Raw genomic sequence first — 16,907 nt, 5'->3', positions numbered from 1 at the left:
TATCAAAAGAACAAACTTTACATAGTCAGGGAACAGCAATACGTCCTGATGTCACAGCCAAAAGCTAACATAATTGCGTACAAAATGACAAAATTGAAAGAATGAGGTACGACAGTGTATGTCCAAGATTGGAGAAGAATGCTCACAGGAAGGTCACGTGGAGATAAAACCATCAGGTGCCAGAGGGAGCCAGCCAAGGACTCGGCCAAAGATGATCGCCAAGGCCGAGAGACGGGATGGAAGACAACAGCCCCCACACACACCGAATGGCCCATAACCAGCACCCACTCCAATGCCGAACTTGCCCCACCCCAAAGACTCATCACCCATCAATCTCGGCCCACAATGTGCAACTGATTATAAGCTGATCAAAGAACCTTGAACATTGCCTTTTCTGAATGGAGACTTTCTGCTCTTGAAAGGCCCAGCGCTGTATTGTACTTTCCCGAAAACAGAGCTTTCTGAACAAGAATTGTGATTGAACTCAACCAACCGTTGTAAGTCTAATTTCTGCTTCAGTGTCTTAGCATTTTCCTAAATCTGAAGAAATCAAACGAGCATGCAGTGAGTAAATTGGATAACAGGTGATTGGCAATGGCTTTTGCCGTGAGGCGCAGATAGCGTGCTCCCTAAATTGTGGACAAAATCCAACAAATGGTGACCATCCTACGTGATTTCTTCAGAAGCGAAAGTGCATGCTCCACAAAGGATTCTTCCTTCTTCGCTCTTGCTCAACAATATTGCAGTCCGATCGGCACAAAAGGTAAGGGGGAACCTTTTTTTCTCTCTCTCCCAGTTCAGCAATATTGTGAAGTGAAAGTGGATTACAAAAATTAATAATTTCAGCTCTGTGTTCAGGAATGGTGGTTGTATAGAAGTGTGTGTTTGTGTGGAACTTGGTAAAAGTGATTTGTGGAAAAAAATTAAAATACAAAAACAGGTGAAGGCGTCGCTGATATAGCAGGACGGATGCCGAGCGACTCCAATAGTGTGACCTTAAAACATTATAGGGCTGTCTAAGGCGAGGGACATCTGGGATGTCCGAGTCGTGGTGAATTAAAAGAAAGGTGGTGAGGACTTTGTCTGATCAGCAAAGGGCGCTCACACCGCTGGAACTTGTGGGATGCCAGTGACTAGCATATGGGCACCTGAGTGGCCTCAATAGTAGACACTTAGGAACTTATACTGTTGCCTAAGGTCGGGGTCAATTGGATCGGGCAGGCCACCAATACGAGCCGAGGACTCGTGAAAGAAAAAAAAAAGGTGAAGGCATCGCTGATATAGCAGGACGGATGCCTGGCGACCTCAATAGTGCGACTTTAGAGACTTATATTGTTGTCTAGGGCGAAGGGTAACTGGGTCAACCAGGTCGCTACATAATTGTTGAAGTGTGTCTATGATGATATTGTGTGGAAAGCAGGCTTGGCTGTCAGATGGGACAGCAACGCAGTTGAAGAAGTGAGTGATTAGTTGTGGTGCTGTTCATGGGATGGAAGTGATGATTTGTGGTTCATGAAGAACAATAAGTTGATTTGTATAAAATTGTTGATTTTTAATTTTATTTTTTGCATGTGAGTTGGAGTCAGAAAAATGGCTTAACAAGAATTTGATAAAGAATGTGTTAGGGTTTTCCAGGTTATCTTTATCGTAGGATTATGTTGGAATTTAGACTATAATGATTAACCAATCTTGTCTTGCTCTCACAACGCAGTAAAATAAAGTGGTTGCTTCCTCTGCTTGATTGACCAGCTGCAGAGGAAGCAATCAAAGTTGTTCTGTTTCCCACAACATCATAAAACACCCCCTGCTCTGATCTTACCAGAGGCCGGGGGTTCACCAAACCTGTCCACTCTCACCTCCACTCTGTTCCTCCTAATAAATATGCCCTTGCAGGAAGGAGGGTTCAGACTTCATTCCTTGAGCGAGTGAACTCTCCACCTGCAGGTGTCTAAAAGGACTTGCTTGTCTCCCGTGTGGTTCTTGCAAAATAAGTTGGAGTGAGCAAATCCCTAACATTTTGGTGCCGAAACCCGGGATCTCTCATACCCACCATCTGGCTGATGGAGGACGACACGCTGTACACCGTCGACGGGCCAGCGTCCACTAGCCGGACCTGGTAAAGAAAGACCTGGGAAGGAAATTCTTCGCTGGGCCAGCATCTTAGGTCTGCCTTCGTCTGACAGAGGTGGATTGACGGGACCCGGCAGTGCACCGAACCAGGGGACAAGTAAGTTAAAGGCCTGAAGTTGTGTGATTGTGTTGTTGTTTGTGAAACGCGTAAAAAGGTAGAAGTGCACAGGGATAAGTAAGTTTTGTGGAAGGAGGGGTTGTTGTAGAGTCCCCCTCTGGATGAGGTGTCTCTTTTGGAGCAGTGGTTCTCAAACTGTTTTAAAATCTCAGTACCTCCGTGGATCATTATTTGACGACCACTGTTCTAAAGAGTACAACCTCGCGTTGGCAGGGCTGGGGACAAGGACTCTTGTCTTTAGTTCCCAGGGAAGGTGGGGGGTGTTGTAGAGTCCCCTCACTGGATGAAGCAGCTCCTTTTTTTAAAAGGAGGACTTCGCGTAGGCAGGGATAACTTGTGTGATTGAGTGTGTAACTGGTAGGATAAATTGACTAAATAGCAGTTCTAGCGTTGATCCACGGCAATAATACAGGCTAGTAATTTGTTGAAAGGTCAATTTAAACCTGCATTGAGGATCCTCAAAGAAATAAATAAGTAATAATAATAATAATAATAATAATGTATTTGCCGGTGTATAAGTCGACTCGGTGTATAAGTCGACCCCCTAAAATTCGACGGAAATTTACGATTTTATGATATATCCTTTGTATAAGTCGAGCTCAATTGTTGCATTATATTAAACTTCAAAATTCAATATGCCAAATTTATTGACGAAATGTGTTCAAATTCCGGGAGGCTGTGCGCATGCGGCTGTTTATAAGCACCGCGGAGGAGATCGCGGAGCCTCATGCGACTTCCAGCGGCCAGCGCACTCGCGCACGCCGCCCGGCACCACCGGGAGGCCGTGCACACGCGCCAAGTGGCCGGAAATAGCTCCTGCCGAGCGGACCGGCTCTTTATAAGCAGCGCGGAGGAGATCGCAGAGCCTCATTCGACTTCCAGCAGCCGGCGAGCTTGCGCACGCCGCCCGGCACATCCGGGAGGCCATGCGCACGCGCCAAGTGGCCGGGAATACCTCCCGCCGAGCGGATCAGCTGTTTATAAGCACCGCGGAGGAGATCGCGGAGCCTCATTCGAATTCCAGCAGCCGGCGAGCTCGCGCACGCCGCCCGGTTCAAATTTTCTAAGTGCCAACGGCTCTTGCGCCATAAAGAGTCCGCCTCGGCTGGTTCCCCATGTCGGCCAGAACAAGTGAAAATTCGGCCTCTTCCCCTGGAAGTCCGGCCAAGTTTGGCGAATATTTTCTAAGTGCCAACGACTCAACCGCCGTAAAGTGTCCGCCTCGGCTGGTTCCCTGTGTCGGCCACCACAAGTGAAAATTCGGCCTCTTCCCCTGGAAGTCCGGCCAAGTTTGGCGAATATTTTCTAAGTGCCAACGACTCAACCGCCGTAAAGTGTCCGCCTCGGCTGGTTCCTCTGGTCGGCCAGAACAAGTGAAAATTCGGCCTCTTCCCCTGGAAGTCTGGCCAAGTTTGGCGAATATTTTCTAAGTGCCAACGACATTCATTTAGACATGGCGATTGAATGTTTACGTACCGGTAGTTGTTGTCGTTGCTTGACGCGCGATGACTCGCACATTCGCTCAATACCCAGTACTTCCCCCTAGCAGTCATCGTCGCTGCCTGGCTTTCGATGTCCATTATTGAGGTGAGAATATTTGAAATTGTTGCTGAGGATGCGTGTTAATGCGACGAACGCTTTATAATGATTCAGTTTGTCGCTGTTTGATGAGCCTGACGGATGCACACCCACGCACAATGAGATGCATGAGAAACAGCCTTGGTTACCATCACATTTGAAGCGATGCATATGAAGTTAAATTTTATGACTTGGTGTATAAGTCGAGGTCGATTTTTTTCGGTCGATTTTGGATCGAAAAACGTCGACCAATACACCGGCAAATACGGTAATAATAATATTTTTGAGACAAAGAGATTGTAAAACCTAAAACTACTAGAATTAAGATGGGAAATAAAAACGGTAAATCTCTACCTCTTGACGGAGATGAGAAGTACATGGTGAGTAGATTTCTTAATTGTATGCAATATATGCCGAAGTGGAAGAAAAAGTATGGAGTAGAAGGGAAGTTGAGAGTTGAAGTGTGGAAGATAGTAGTTGATGTTTTAGAAGAGAGTGTGGATAAAAAGAAAAATGGACTGAAAAAGAAAAGAGAGAGAATTGGATTGTGCTAAAATGTGGTTGAAAGCTTCACAAGAGAGAAGAGAACAAATCCAAAAGACAAAAGATAGAAAGATGAAAGGTGATGAGGCTGAGACTATGTTTGTCAGGCTTGAAGACAATGAGGCCACAGTGCGCAGGCGCGCTGCCGCGGCCACGGCTCCAGCCGAAGCTGAAGGCGCAGCTCAAGCAGAGGAGCAAGAGGGGCCTTCCGCTCGTACGCAAAACTTGTATCCAAGCTTAACAAACCTGCAGCCCCCCCCCCCCCCCCCCATATAACAGCAAAAGAAGTCAGGGTCACATTATTAGAAGTCCTGTACAAACAAGAAGTTTGACCACTGCTGCTAGATTTTCTCAAAATTTAGACAAGATTGATGTGTGCCCAATGATACAGGTGCCAAACCCTAATGTAGGGGAAGGCCAACTCCCACATACATATGCTGCAATGTCCTCCTTGGGAAAAGACTGGGCAAAGGTTAGAGGAAATTATACAGGTAGAAATAATCAAGGGCCTTTTCCCTATCCCGTCGAGGGAAATCAATTGGGAGGGGAGTATGCAGCACAATGGAACGGTCTTGTGCAAAGAGTGCGAACTATATTTCAAAGACAAGCGAATTATGGTCATTTGGCAGGAATAAAACAGAAGCCTTGCGAAGATACTGATGATTTTCGTTTGAGATTTGAAAAAGAATTCAGGGTGCATAGTGGCATCCCATTCAATGATACAGCTGAGAGTGCTTATCAACAACAGCTTAAAAATGCGCTCCTCACTAATTTCCGCCCTGAAATAGGCAACTGGGAGAGGAAACATTTGGTGGAAGTGGATGTTGCAAGTGTGACAACAACTATGCAATGGGCCAGACATGCTGAAAAAGTGATCAAAAAAGGCAAAAGTTCTAATGTATTTCATCTAGATAATGATGATGAACTAGATGAAGATACAACAGTCTTCTTCCCAGGGTCCCAGCAAGGCAGAGGAGGAGGTAGAGGCCAACAAGGTCGCAGGCCGCCATATAATTCAAAACCCCCACGAGATTCTGACAACTGTTGGAACTGTGGGAAACGTGGACACTGGTCAAAAGACCAGTGTCCACGTAGAAAAAAACATAACCAATCAAAGGGTGGAGGAAGAGGCAGAGGAAAGGCCAAATTTTCAGCATGACTAGATTCCCCCCCTTTGACCTCTGGTGCTCATATAGAGGAAGAAATAGTAGATGTCCATACAGCATGGGACATTCTGAGTGCATTAAAATAAAAACCATATGTGTTGGGTTGACAAAATTTATCTGAAATCAATCTCAGAGGCGGTAGGTCTTTTTGGCTTAGCGTTTTCTTCTGCGCAGAAGGACGCACCCCAGACACACACACAGCAAGTGTGGCTGAGATCCGCACTCTGCTCGAATTTAGCCGTGCCTTTTATTGAGAGAGAAACAAAGGGGCAAGTGTACATGATCGAATAGGTTTCCAAACAGGAAGGACATAATTATTATCTCATTACCACAAAGGGCCAAGTGTACATGATAGAGTTGGTTTCCAAACAGGAAGGACATAATTATTATCTCATTACCACAGAACGAAGGAGATACTCTTATGGTCGGAGCAGTATGGACGTCTCATGACCATTAGCTTTAACAAAGACATAGTCTTTAGTGTGTCTGCTTCAGCCATTCCATGACAATCTCATGATCTGATCATGTCTAGCTAACTGTGGGGCTTATTGTATAGCGCGGCTAATGACTCCAGTCATTAGCCGACCATATGCCCCCAAGTCATTTTCACAAGGCTAGATGGTCACATACTGCGGAGAATCTTGCACACAAAAGTAGTTACATAGAATCCAATGATAAAAAGCATATCATTTCCAACATTCCCTCCTGTTTTAACATTGGAATTCATGGGAAAAAAGATCACCTAATAACTACACATGTTTATAAATGAGCATATGCCTACATATTATAGTATAGTACCATCAAAAAGCATGAAAGTTTACATTCCAGAGTATATCAGAACTACAGCCCTTCATCCGGCTTTGGCTATGTTCGTTATAATGAAATGTATTTTGTTCTGGATCGTCAAGAAAAAATAGACAGGTAGGCAATTTACGCAAAGCGCTCCCACTCATCTTGTTCACGCTGGGCCAACATGATATTCTGGACAGCAGACGCTGATGTCAACCTTTTAGTCATGTGACAAATTAAAATAATGCCGCATGTGGTGATTTGATAAAGTAATGAAGGACATAATATTGACACAATATCACAGCATACTGCAAAGTTGAAATGCTCTTAGTTTTGACCCCCTTGCATATGTATGTGTCTGTCGATGCAAAGTCCAGTCCACTGAATGTTCAGTAGTGAATTGCTCTGGGATCACTGCCCAGGGCCTGCTGTCCATCCAAGATCTTTATGTCCACTTCACCGTCCTCAGAGTCTCTTCCCAGGCCCCGGTCAGCGTCCAGGAGTTCCCTAGTAATCGACATCTCCATAACCAATCGTCAACAAACAATTCTTCTCCTTTGGGGTTGTTCGGGGCACGGGGATGATTGGTGGTCGTCGTCTCATCGGAGTGTTCAATAGAACCTCCGAGCGTCCCTGCATCTACTCCTATGATCCAGAGGCCCGCGTGAACCTAAAACAAACAAACAAACAACAACACTCCCCCCAGGAGTTATGAATTATCTTCCTTATTTCTCATCGTGCTGTCAGTCTCGCACGATTTCTCCTGTGACTGCTGCCTGTTGAATTCTGACACGTCCTGTTAAAGCCCCCAAAACAAGTGAATCCAAAAAAGCATTGAATGTCACAATTAAATTTTATATGTATCTACTTACGCATTAACCCACCCCCCTTTGACACATTCACCCAATGTGTCATTAGGCATCCAAAAAGGAACCGGCAAATGTCCTACCACATCATCATATGTCTTGCAGCCAGTCCTGTCGAACCTTGCACTCATCCAGGATCGTCATCCCCAAGTTCCTGAAAATTGACTGCGCACCTCACACTCGGCAATACCAACAACGGACACTCGTACTCACAAAACTACAACGGCATCGAGTATCTACTAAATGAAAATAGACACACAATGAATCATGGCGCACGGGGATTCCGTTCTGAAAATCATCAATCATCATAAAAATCAAAAGGGTTAGGGTTAACATTTTCACGTGAATTCAACATAAACTTTCCAAGACTGCAATCGACAGCCTGCAAAAGTAATACAAGTTATAAAACAACCAGCAATCTGCTCCTCGGCTGGCGGTTGACCCTGCAATAAGTCACGTGACACACAGAAACAAAGCAAAGCTCGCACTTGCCACAAGCAAGCTTAAGTTCCATATGTATGGTTGTCATCTACATAGTCTGTCACCTTGTCGGGTGAGTCCAGGTACGTCATGTCATATGTCCATTGTCCTAGTGTTCGATATCAGTCCTGTCTTGTCCATCCCTGTTGCTGAATTCGGCCTTCTCCATGAACTATTTTTGTTGTTCATGGTGCCTTTGATTAACCATCGGCTGTTAGTCATCACGCTTGGGTGTTCCCGTCTCAGGTGAGAGGAATCTTACCCTCAACTGTGACCCTTTCATACCAACTCCAAAATACTTTGGCCTTTCATACTGCCCTCAACACACACACACACACACACACACACGCACACGCACACACACACACGCCTTCCGATATGCATTTGTGAGTCACCTACTTAGGACTGTAGTACAACTCACGAGTAACAGACAGACAGAGAGACAGACAGACAGACTGACAAACTCTCCATGACTCTCGCTGAATCTGCTCATCCGCCCACTGATGGTGCTGTGCATTGGGTGTTCGGGGTTGTCTTTGAAGGAAAGCAACCGAGCCAACACCCGCTGATCTGCCACAGACGCCAGATCAGGTAGCTCCGTGCCCACAACAGAAGCTGCCTTCCTTACTAGTTTGTCCAGGCAGGAGGCATCCCTCTTCTTGCCCCCCCTCCCCAGTTCGCCACAGCAAAGAATAGGGCGCTCGCCACAACAGAGCGATAAAACATCCCCAGCATCACCCTGCAGACATCGAAGGATGCCAACCGCCTGAAGAAGTACAGTCCTTTTTTGCATATACATAGTGGCCACATGAGCAGACCAGTCGAGTTTGTCGTCCAACAACACTCCAAGATATTTGCAGGTCTGCACAATATCCACAGTGCCAGTTGACGGGCTCAGGACAAGGCCTGGGCCTTCTGAAGTCCACCACCATTTCCTTGGTGTTGAGGTGCAGGTGGTTGGAGCCACACCACTTAGCGAAGCGCCGGACCAGGCCTGACAACATCCCAGGTCGAGCGCTGAAGGACTGCGCTGGGGAGCTGATGGGTGTCTTCACGGACATCTTTAACATTTCCATGCAGCAGGCCATCGTCCCTTCCTGTTTCAAGGCTGCCACCATCGTACCTGTGCCGAAGAAACCTGCTCCGTTTCACCATCTTCGCTGGGGACTTTAATCATGCTAACCTGAAGTCTGTTTTTCCGAGGCTTCACCAGCATGTTAATTTTCCAACACGTGGTGACAGCTTCCTGGACCTGGTCTACTCTACACAAAAAGGAGCTTTCAAGGCCGCCCCCCTCCCCCATCTTGGACTTTCTGACCATCTCACTGTTATGCTTTTGCCCACATACAGACAAAGGGTGAAGGCATCCAGGCCGGTTCGCAAGCGGGTTCGGGTGTGGACTGAGGGTGCCTCTGATGCGCTTCGAGACTGCTTTGGCAGTACTGACTGGGACATGTTTAAGCGGGCGGCCACTTGCAACGATCGGACAGACATAGAGGAGTATACTGACTCTGTTTCCTCTTACATCATGAAGTGCATTGATGATGTGACTCACTCGAAATCCATCGTCACTCGGGCTAACTGGAAGCCATGGCTGACGGGGGCTGTCCTCAGGCTGCTGAGGGCCAGGCACAAAGCTGGCATGAGGGCAGCGAGGGCCGACCTGTCCCGGGGCATCAAGGAAGCGAAAAGGGCGTTCTCTTGCAAGATTCCCACCCACTTCAAGGACAGCAGGGACGCACGGAGCCTTTGGCAGGGCATTCAGACCATCACGGACTACAGGCCCGTGCCGCAGAGCTGTGAAGGCGACATCCGTCTGCTCAACGATCTTAACCGCTTCTTTGCTCGCTTCGACGCTCAGAACAGCACTTGCCCGCTGAAGACCACTCCCCCTCCACACGAGCAGCCCCTGTGCCTCTCTGCCGACAGCGTGAGGAGGGCGCTTGCTGCTATCAACACCCGTAAGGCGGCGGGCCCTGACAACATCCCAGGTCGAGCGCTGAAGGACTGTGCTGGGGAGCTGACGGGTGTCTTCACGGACATCTTTAACATTTCCCTGCACCAGGCCATCGTCCCTTCGTGTTTCAAGGCTGCCACGATCGTACTTGTGCTGAAGAAGCCTGCTCCGTCCTGCTTCAATGACTACCGCCCCGTGGCACTGACGCCCATCATCATGAAGTGTTTTGAGCGGCTTGTCACGAAGCACATCAGATCTATTCTCCCGCCCACCATAGACCCCTTCCAGTTTGCATACCGAGCCAAACGTTCTTCTGAGGATGCCATCTGCTCTGTCCTCCACTCGGCCCTCTCCCACCTAGAGAGTAGGGACTCGTATATGAGATTGCTGTTTGTGGACTTCAGTTCTGCCTTCAACACCATTGTGCCACAAAGACTCATCTGCAAACTCGACAACCTGGGCCTCAGTACCTACCACTGCAACTGGCTACTGGACTTCCTCTGTCAGAGGCCTCAGGTGATACGTGTTGGCGACAAAATCTCCGCCAGCATCACGCTGAGCACGGGGGCCCTCCAAGGCTGTGTGCTCAGTCCGCTGCTCTTCACCCTGCTGACGCATGACTGCACTGCGTCCTACAGCGACAACCTTATAGTGAAGTTTGCTGACGACACGACTGGTGGGTCTCATCACCAAGGGCGACGAGACTCAGTACAGGATGGAGGTTGACCACGTGGTGCAGGGACAACAACCTCCTGCTGAACGTCAACAAGACCAAGGAAATTGTTGTTGACTTCCGGAAGGGTCACACCCAACACCTGCCACTGACCATCGACGGTGCTGTGGTGGAGAGGGTGAGCAGCACCAGATTCCTGGGGGTGCACATCAGTGAGGACCTCTCCTGGTCCGCCAACACCGCATCACTGGCGAAGAAAGCTAGCGCCGCCTGTACTTCCTGCGGAAACTCAGGCGGGCTAGTGCTCCTCCGGCCGTCATGACTACATTCTACCTTGGCACCATTGAGAGCGCCCTCTCCAGTTGTATCGCTGTCTGGGGTGGTAGCTGCGCTGAATCCAACATGAAGGCCCTGCAGCGCATAGTGAACAAGGCTGGTAAGATTATTGGTGCTTCACTCCCCGCCCTGAAGGGCATTTACACCTCCCATCTCGCCCGCAAGACGACCACGATTGTGAGTGATGTGAGTCACCCCGCTCACTCTTTGTTTGATCTTCTGCCCTCTGGGAAGAGGTACGGGAGCCTGCGCTCCCGCACCGCCAGACTCACGAACAGCTTCATTCTCCAGGCTGTTAGGATCCTGAACTCTCTTCCCCCTTCTGCGTAGTGTCCTGTACTTATTTATTGTTATTTGTTTATTTATTATTTATTCATCACTCTTATTTATTCATTGTTTGTGCCTTCTTGTTTTATTTTCTTGTGTTGTTTACTTGTATGTACATTGTGAACTTTGTCTTGTCACCGTGGGATAGTGGGAACGCAATTTCGATCTCTTTGTGTGTCTTGGCATGTGAAGAAATTGACAATAAAGCAGACTTTGACTTTGACTTATATGCAGTAATATCTTCGAGCTCTGATGACGTCACATGAGACATAGAAAAACAGGACGCGGTAGAAGTGGAGGCAACACCCTCATATAGAGGGGGATACTATAGAAGTGGAGGAGGCATCCTCTCACATAGAAGAAGGGGACGCTATAAAAGGGGTTGCTGCTCCAGTTACTGCTCCACACAATGAAAGTAGGCTGGGATGTAAGGTTAGCAGCAAAGATGGAACAGAGTGGGAGATTTTAGAAGTAACAGCACCCCTTGGACGAATGCAGGTACAGAATACATTTACAGCAAAAGCAGGTCCTACAAATTACACCAGAACTGTCAGAACTGTTGATGCATTCAGACTACTTGTTGATGAAGGCATGACTCAACTCGTCGCACGTCTGATCCGTTGTGGGCTATATCAGATGACCTTGATACATTTATTGGGTTACTGTACTTGAGAGGGTGTATGAATGCCTATGAATAACTTTCCACTAGATTTGCTGTGGTCAGAAAAATATGGATGCCAAGCCTTTCGTCAAGCAATGCCTCGTGACCGATTCAGAAAAATAAAAAAGTACATCCGTTTTGATGTGTGTTCCACTCTTGGAGAGAGGGTCAAGAAAGACAAGTTTTGTTTGATGTCATGGGTTTTGGACAGATTTGTTGAGAACAGTCAGAAGGCATATATTCCGCAGGATTCACTAACAATGGATGAACAGCTGTTTACAACCGAAACTCACTGTAGGTTCACTCAATATATGCCAAATAAACCCGACAAGTTTGGAATCAAATTTTGGGTCCTAGCTGAAGTTGGAACAAAGTACTGCCTCGGTGTGAAGCCATATCTTGGAAAGGATGAGCAGAGAGTTAACAGTTTGGGGACACATGTAGTGATGACGCTTATGGAGGTGTGTTTAACAAGGGAAACTTGGAAAACATGTAGGAATGCGGCCCCTGAGGACTGGACTTTGAGACCCCTGCTCTACACCCTGTTCACCCATGACTGCATTGCCTCCCACAAAGACAACATCATCCTGAAGTTTGCAGACGACACCACAGTGATTGGATGCATCACTGGTGGAGACGAGCCAGGCTACAGGAGGGAGGTGGACAGCCTAGTGTCATGGTGTGAAGAAAACCTCACCCTCAACACGGACAAAACGAAGGAGATGATAGTGGACGTGAGGAAGAAAAGGGGACCTCACCAGCCACTTTTCATTCGACAGCTTAAAGTTGAGAGGGTGAGCAGCTTCAAATACCTGGGTGTCCGTCTCAGTGACGACCTCACCTGAACACTCAACATCACACAGCTGGTCAAAAAGGCTCAACAGCGGCTGTATTTCCTGAGGAGGCTGAGGAAGTTTGGAATGTCCCCCAAGATCCTCAGCAACTCCCACAGCTGTTGCATCCAGAGCATCGTGACCAGCTGCATCTCCGTGTGGTACGGCAGCTGTACTGCTGCGGACCGCAAGCGACTGCAGAGAGTGGTGAGGACGGGGGCGGGGCGGGGGCGAGGCAATGACATACCAGCTCTGCCAAACCTCTGAAGCCGACTCACCGAACCCCTAGGGTTCAATCGAACCCAGATTAAGAACCACTGAACTAGAGTGACTTGTCAGATAAAAGTAGGGTGTAGCTGCAACAGAACTGTACCCGTCTGTGATGTTTGTAAACGTCCCTTATGTGGAAAATGTATAGCTAAAAGTTGTATCACCTGCAAAGATAAGGCTGTCTAATATTAGGGACAAGCACAAACATGCAAGTGTGTGACTGATATGCTTGTGAAGTAACTTTGTTACATGGATAACCATACTGCGCATGCTATAATGTTCAATTACGTCAATTGACGCATCTAGCTGTTCTAGGTATAAACTAGTGTATCTTGAACACAACTAATGTAAATACGTTTTTGTCTTTGTTTTTCTACTAAGCATGCTAAATAAATATAAGTCAGATTTGTTCAGATTTCTACTACAAACGCGTATTAAGTAGTCAGGATGCAAAGTTGTGATGCGCGTCAATTAACGCGTCCAGCTGTTCAACAAACAGCAAACAGCTGAAATTTGCTAAATGCCCCTTGCTAAATTTTGCAACTGCTTACTACACATATGGAGAAACATATTTTTACTTCTGTGAGGCTAATCCTTGTGATATGTTGAAGTAGTCATAAGTATAGATGTCCATATAAACTTTGGTGCCAATTGATAGCTGTTTTTGGACACTTTAAGCCAGAGGTCGGCAACCTGCGGCTCCAGAGCCACATGCGGCTCTTTAGCACACCCCTAGCGGCTCCCTGGGGCTCTTGCAGAAATGCGTGAAAATGGAAAAATATGTTGTTGTTTTTTATTTTGTTTTGTCTTCTTAAATATGATTTTTTAGATTGTATTCATGACACATACATTCTTATGCTGTAGAAAATGTATGTAGTTATAAATATATTAAAAATACAGAATTTCAGAATGGCGCAAAATTGAGTCATGGCAAGCGACACAGCACAGGCAAGTTGTAAACAAACAGGTGTGTGAGTGACGGGCCATAAATTCAAAAGGCAAAAAGAGAACGATTGCTGATGAGAACAGAGGGTTCAAGAAAATATGGTCTCAACTATTTGCTGTCATTGCCAATGCTGAAGGATTGCCTGAATGTTCGATCAGAGGCTGATGCATTGCTAGCAAAACTGCAAGCCCAACAAGGACTTTTTATCAAACTTCACACCCAGAGATGCAGCGGCTTTGTCATTTGAGGAAAAGTTAAAGAAGTTAAGAATAAATTGTACTGATTAATGATTGTTTTTTTTTATTTGACCTATACACCACAATTTCAAATAGCTTCATATAAATATAAACAGAATAATTGTATTCTTTTAATTACCAGTACCAACTATTTAAAATAAATAATTTAGTGCATTTTACAATGGAAGAAAATTGAGCAGGTTTAAGTTATCGTAGGTGTGGCCCTCTGACACAACTCAGGTTTTTCATGTGGCCCCTTGTAAAAATTTATTGCCCACCCCTGCTCTATAGACTGTGTGATTTACATGGAGCAGCCTGAAGTGTTTGAGGTTAAATCTAAAACAGGAGAGAAACTAGTGTGTAAGCTCAATAAGTCACTGTATGGTTTGAAACAGTCAGGACGAAACTGGAATAGGATGTTACACGATTTCCTTATTGAAAATGGTTTTGTTCAAAATATTGCTGACTATTGTGTTTACTGTAAAAATGTTGAAAATGACAGAATCCTATTGATTATTTGGGTTGATGATCTTCTTGCAGCGAGTAATGTTGAAATGCTCAGTGCCGCAGCGACTCATCTGCAAACTCGACGAGCTGGGCCTCAGTACCTCCCTCTGCAACTGGCTACTGGACTTCCTCTGTCAGAGGCCTCCGGTGGTGCGTGTTGGCGACAAAATCTCCGCCAGCATCACGCTGAGCACGGGGGCCCCCCAGGGCTGCGTGCTCAGTCCATTGCTCGTCACCCTGCTGACGCATGACTGCACTGCGACCTACAGCGACAACCGCATAGTGAAGTTTGCTGACGACACGACTCTGGTGGGTCTCATCACGAAGGGCGACGAGACTCGGTACAGGTCGGAAGTTGACCTTCTGACCACGTGGTGCAGGGACAACAACCTCCTGCTGAACGTAAACAAGACCAAGGAAATCGTTGTTGACTTCCGGAAGGGTCACACAAAACACCTGCCGCTGATCATCGACGGTGCTGTGGTGGAGAGGGGGAGCTTCACCAAGTTCCTGGGGGTGCACATCAGTGAGAACCTCTCCTGGTCGGCCAACACCGCGTCACTGGCAAAGAAAGCTCAGCGCCGCCTGTACTTCCTGCGGAAGCTCAGGCGTGCATGTGCTCCTCAGGCAGTCCTGTCTCCATTCTACCGTGGCACCATTGAGAGCGTCCTCACCAGTTGCATCGCTGTCTGGGGTGGTAGCTGCACTGAACAGAACTTGAAGGCCCTGCAGCGCATAGTGAATACGGCTGGTAAGATTATTGGTGCTTCGCTCCCCTCCCTGAAGGACATTTACACCTCCCATCTCGCCCGCAAGGCAACCACGATTGCGAGTGATGTGAGTCAGTCTTTCTCCAGGCTGTTAGGACCCTGAACTCGCTGCCCCCTTCTGCGTAGCGTGCGGCGCTGTTGCGCTATTTTCTGGAATGTCTGCTGTACGCTCACTTGCTCCTTTTTTGCTCCTCTTATTTATTTATTTGTTGTGTTATTTATTCATTATTTATCCAGCACGCTGTTGTTTACTTGTTTACTTGATTGTCTATTGTGGGACATGTCTTGTTACCGTGGGATAGCGGGGAACGGAATTTCGGTTTCTTTGTGTGTCTTTGGCATGTGGAGAAATTGACAATAAAGCTGACTTTGACTTTGACTTTGAAGTGAAGGAAATGTTAGGGTACAAATTCAAAATTAAAGATCTTGGGAAACTAAGACATTTCCTTGGCAATGATTTTACCCAGACAAAAGAGGAAGTCAAAATGAATCGAAAGAGGTATATCACAAAAATACTTGGCAGGTTTGACATGACTCACTGCAAGCCAAGGTCAACACCATGTGAAATGAAATTTACATTTGACAATGATGATCTACCTACTGATCCTGTAAAATATCGTGAAGTGGTTGGAAGCTTGATTTATGTAATGACATCTACTCAACCAGATCTAAGTTTTGTTGTTGGTAAATTATCCCAATACTTGTGTGAACTTAAAGAACAGCACTGGGTGGCAGCTAAACATGTTCTGAGATGTTTGAAATGCACTGTGGACCAGGGGTTGTGCTATAAAAAGCAAAATGTAAACTTGAAGCTTGTTGCCTATAGTGATGCAGACTGGGCAGCTGACCAGAATGACCGGCGCAGTGTTACTGGTTACTGCTTTAGTTTGTCTGAGGCTGGGGCTATTGTTTCCTTGAAATCTAAGAAACAGCCCACAGTCGCCTTATCTACATGTGAGGCCGAATACACGGCTCTGTCTGCAACAACTCAAGAAAGCTTATATCTGGTGAACCTATTGAAAGGAATGGACAATACTTTGAACTTTATACCTGTGACTGTTTTTGAGGACAATCAGGGTGCTATTGCTCTCTCCAAAAACCCTGTGTCGACAGCGATGCAAACATATTGACATCAGATACCATTTTGTTCGCTCTGTTATTTCAGAAGGCAAAATTCTTCTTCTTTATTGCCCTACGGATGATATGGTGGCCGATGTTTTTACTAAGCCAGTTGCTAAGGTTAGGATAGAGAAATTTGTATGTTTTCTATTTGGTAACTGATCTATGGACTTGGGTAATTGAAATGTGCACTGTATACTGTATGTTTGTGTGTTAATTAAGGAACAAGGGGGTGTTGATATGTCATGTCCCAAATAGACCCTGTGACCCAATAAGTGTGGGCGTGGTTACACACCTGTGTGCAATCAATAAATGGCAGAAGCTCATTCACAAAGGTGATCACATGCAGGCCAAACCAAATTCATGTCTCTGCGTTATATTTGTCCTCTGTCTTTATCCGGCTGCACCAGCTCTTACCGCAATGGCTGGCCCAACAATTGCTCATGTATTATATGCTTATGAAAAGCATTTAGATTTTTGATGCTCCAGACAGTTTTTTTTTTGTGTGTGTGTGTGTGTGTGCGGGGGGGGAACATTTGGGTTGCCGACCAAGCGATAGTCTGTTCAATGATTTTCCAACTGGGAAATTGTGATTGCTTCCT

General features: G+C 46.5%; 1 protein-coding gene across 1 annotated transcript in view; it reads left to right on the top strand.

Moving 5' to 3' along the window:
* LOC137839501 (uncharacterized) overlaps nt 1–16,907 on the top strand; it is a 130,982-nt gene that overhangs the window by 31,851 nt on the left and 82,224 nt on the right. The window lies entirely within an intron of this gene.

Source organism: Syngnathus scovelli, chromosome 6 (assembly GCF_024217435.2).
Source record: "Syngnathus scovelli strain Florida chromosome 6, RoL_Ssco_1.2, whole genome shotgun sequence".
Lineage (NCBI taxonomy): Eukaryota > Metazoa > Chordata > Actinopteri > Syngnathiformes > Syngnathidae > Syngnathus > Syngnathus scovelli.
The sequence above is the reverse complement of the archived record's forward strand: the minus strand, read 5'-3'. Positions and strand labels throughout refer to the sequence as shown.